This window comes from Mandrillus leucophaeus, unplaced genomic scaffold, assembly GCF_000951045.1.
Source record: "Mandrillus leucophaeus isolate KB7577 unplaced genomic scaffold, Mleu.le_1.0 Scaffold298, whole genome shotgun sequence".
Classification (NCBI taxonomy): domain Eukaryota; kingdom Metazoa; phylum Chordata; class Mammalia; order Primates; family Cercopithecidae; genus Mandrillus; species Mandrillus leucophaeus.
This window is the reverse complement of record NW_012103120.1, coordinates 1,308,574-1,312,864: the sequence shown is the minus strand read 5'-3', so window position 1 is coordinate 1,312,864 and position 4,291 is coordinate 1,308,574.

The window sequence follows — 4,291 nt, the reverse complement described above, 5'->3', positions numbered from 1 at the left end:
CCTGCCACCATGCCCAGCTAATTTTTGTATTTTTAGTAGAGACGAGGTTTTGCCATGTTGGCCGCTGCTCCTCGCCTCTTTACCTTATTTCTTATTTCATTAGAATTCTTTTCACTTTAGTTGGTGGGAACACAAAATATTTTCAGTGCTGTGTGTACCCTAAGAATTGTTCTGACTACTGTTTTGCGTGTTCACGTGTGTCTCTGTGTGTGTGCATGTGGTATGGATTTATTTTTCTCCCTGGTTTCAGAGTTTGCCCACATGTGTGTGTCGATGAATACTCAGCTGAAGAGTCAAGAGGGCCTGTCTGAAGATTTCTGGACCTCTTTCTCTAAGCTCTTCCCTTTTCTTCAGTACACTTTCCTGTTAATCGTAGCTATCTTTTTGGACTTGCCCTTCCTTCCCTCAGCCTTGGATAGTCTCTCAAGCTGGTAAAACGTGGCAATCATAGCATCTACCTCATGTTTTCCCTTCTCTTAGGTACCATTATTCTGTATTTCCTGTTGTCTAAAGTGTCAATTGTTGTTGCAAATATTTTTTCTAGCTTTCTAGTTTTAATCAGTATAGTGAAGCTGTTCCACCTCACTTCATTCCATTAAAAGTGGAAAATGTATGTTTCTTTTAACAAGTGTCTAATTTTGACTTTGTATTTTTGGTTGTTATTTCAATTGCCAACTGTCTTTCATTGCTTGTATGGATATATCACCTGGAAATCCTGATGATTTCCTTTAAAGTTAAGATACCTTTTTCTCTATTTGAATTTCTTCTTTTCCTATTTCTTTTTTCTTTTCAACCTCATCTGCATCTTCTCAGATGATCCTAAATTATCCTGCTTGGGGTTTCATTTGGATTTCTGGATTGAATTCTTTAATTGCTTTTGGAAAATTCTCAGCTATTTATTACTTGAGTATTATACCCCATTGTGTCTCTACTCTCTGGAACTTCCATGACTGGAACTAGGTCATTACATGGTCTCACATATGTTTCTTAGATTCTTTACCACGTTTTCCTTTTTTTCTCCTTAATTAGATATTTTCTGTTCTATATTCTAGCTCATTAATCCCTTTCCCCATTATGATTTTAATCCCTTACATTAAGTTTTAAATTTCAGTTACTTATTATTTATAGCATTTCTATTTTATTCATTTTTGGTAAAGTTAATGTTCTTGTGAATACATCCATCCATCTATGTTTTTCCTCCAGTGTTCCCTTTATTTCCTAGAATTCTTTAGTCATAGTTATCTTACAATTTTTATTTGGATTGCTCCTGGGTTATATGTTGTCTATATTTTCTCTTGGGCTTTTAACATGTAGTTTTTGCTCATGGCATGCCTGGTATTTTTATATTAAATATCAATACCTTTGTATGGAAAGGTGTAGAGGCTTTGAGTGATGTTTTCTCTCGCTAGAAAGGGTTTATCATTTCTTTTGTTAGATAAAATGGGAGTTTAAAATATTAACCAATCTTGGATTAAGCTGACTTAAGACTGTGTTACAATCTTGCTAAGTGTTTCTCTACTTTTGGTTGATTCCATGTTCCTAGAGTGTGGTCCTGCAGGTGCTATGATTGCATACTTACACATATTTAGGAGAAAACAGTCCTAGGGGAATGCTTAATTTTGAATCTCACTAAAATCTTGATCTCTCAACTTTCTTACGTTCCTTTTCCATGTTTGTGAAACTGCAAATGCTCTCTTGGTTTCTCCGATTCTAAGTATTTTCCTTCTTACCCTTCCATTTTCTGGACTCTTAGATTATTTCCTAGTATCTAGAATTAGCAAATAAAGCAAAGCTAAAAAGCAGACATAGACTATTAGAATATAGATAAATTAGAATATAGAATAAAATGGCCCGTTATTCTTACTGTTTCCAAGAATATATGAATACTTTCTCACATAACTTTCTCACATAATAAGATAAATTAGAATTTTACCACAGTTTTTCTATATATTGAGATCTTGTCTCTTTAAGACTTGGTTAAATCAGTAGCTCTCTGATGCCTTAAAACAGATAATTTAAAGACTTACGGTTAATACTAGTCTCCACAAAAGGAATTCAAGGTCCTCAAAGAAGTGACTAATATTATAGCTGGGATAGGGCATAAATGAGATGAGGCTTAAACATTTTATTATAACAGAAAGTTAGAAAGTGCTCAATAACCGTTGAGGGCGTATAACAAAGACTGGGGAACCAGTTTGAAGGAGTTACCCCTGACTAAATTAGAGAGAACTTGAGTATTAACATACTGAAGCACAGTAATACATTAGAAAAACAGAATAAATAGATAATAGTCCATACTGATAATAAATAGGTAAATCAATCAATAAATGGTTGAAGAGAATGGAAAGTTCTTGCTTACAATAGAATTCTAAGTTCCGAACTAATAAAAATGGAAGCAATGCTCACTATAGACTCCTTATTAGCTACAAGGGTTGGGGAGAAAGTGTAATTATACAGTAGATAAATCAGAAACAACTTGATTAGGTGATCAAAATTAATATTTTCAATGAGGAAGAGATATGATGTTTCTCCATTGAGGCAGATACCACATCACCTGTGCAGTATTGTGGCTGAGAATGCATAACCTAAATCTAAGTAGGAGAAAACCTAAATCTAATTAGAAAACACATCCAAATGTGGTACATTTTATTTTTTAATAAGAGGAGATATTTTTAAAAAATATCAGTGGCATGAAAGACAAAGAAAGGGTGTAGAAAGTTTTGAAATTGAAGAAGGATAAACATATATAACAAATAAATGTAGTATCTAACCCCACATTGGATAGTGTAACTGAGAAGAAAAAAATTCTACAAGAAAATTACTGGGTCAATTAACAAAATTGGAATATAAATGATAAATTAGATAACAGTACTGTATCACTATTAAATTTACTGATTTTTATAACTTCACTGTGGTTATGTGAGAAAGTACTCGTGTATTCTTGGAAACAGTAAGAATAAAGGGCCATTTTATTCTATATTATATATATGCTAAATAATGTATATAATGTTATATATAACAAATCTACAAATGGTTCAGAAAATATAAATGCCAACACACACTGTATACATACATGTATCTATGTGTAGAAATATATATATATACACACACACGCACATATAAAGAGAATGAGAAAGAGGAGAAAAGTATTTTTAAAAAATGGGAAAAAGGTAAAATAGGTGAATCTGGGTAAAGAGAGCTGGTTCTTGTGGCAGGTGGGAAAAAGCTAGGCAGAAAACAAACCATATTTTAAAACTTTAAAAACTATTGACAGTTTTTATATAACTTGATAAAAAGTATAAGAATGATATAACACATGCATATCAATCCTTAGGTTTAATTAATGTTAAAATTTTCTTACATTTGGTTTGGATTTTTTTAAATATCACTTTCTTTCCCTTATAGGAAGCAGTGTGGCCAGGTACTGAGGAGATGGTAAATATCCTCTGTCTCACTGTTTCTCTCTCTCATCATTAATGCAAAAGGATATAATCATAAAAACAATCTCCTTCTATTATTTTCATGTTATCATAAAGAGATTTATTAGGCTCATCATTTCTGTCTATCTCTGTCACTTATTTCTATAGATAGAGTAACTGACACAAGACAAGGATGCCCTCTCTCACAACTCCTATTCAATATAGTGTGGGAAGTTCTGGCCAGGGCAATCAGGCAAGAGAAAGAAATAAAGGGTATTCAATTAGGAGGAGAGGAAGTCAAATTGTCTCCGTTTGTAGATGACATGATCATATGTTTATAAAACCCCATTGTTTCAGCCCAAATCTCTTTAAACTGATAAGCAACCAGCAAAGTCTCAGGATACAAAATCAATGTGCAGAAATCATGAGCATTCCTATACACCAATAATAGACAAACAGCTAAATCATGAGTGAACTCCCATTCACAATTACTACAAAGAGAATAAAATACCTAGAAATCCAACTTACAAGTGATGTGAAGGACTTCTTCAAGGAGAACTACAAACCACTGCTCAATGAAATAAAAGAAGACACAAACAAATGAAAGAACATTCCATGCTCATGGATAAGAAGAATCAATACAGTGAAAATGGCCATACTGCCCAAGGTAATTTATAGATTCAATGTTGTCCCCATCAAGCTACCTCTGACTTTCTTCATAGAATTGGGAAACACTACTTAAAAGTTCATATGGAACCAAAAAAGAGCCCACATAGCCAAGACAATCCTAAGCAAAAAGAACAAAGCTGGAGGCATCATGCTACCTGACTTCAAACTATACTACAAGGCTACAGTAACCAAAACAGCATGAC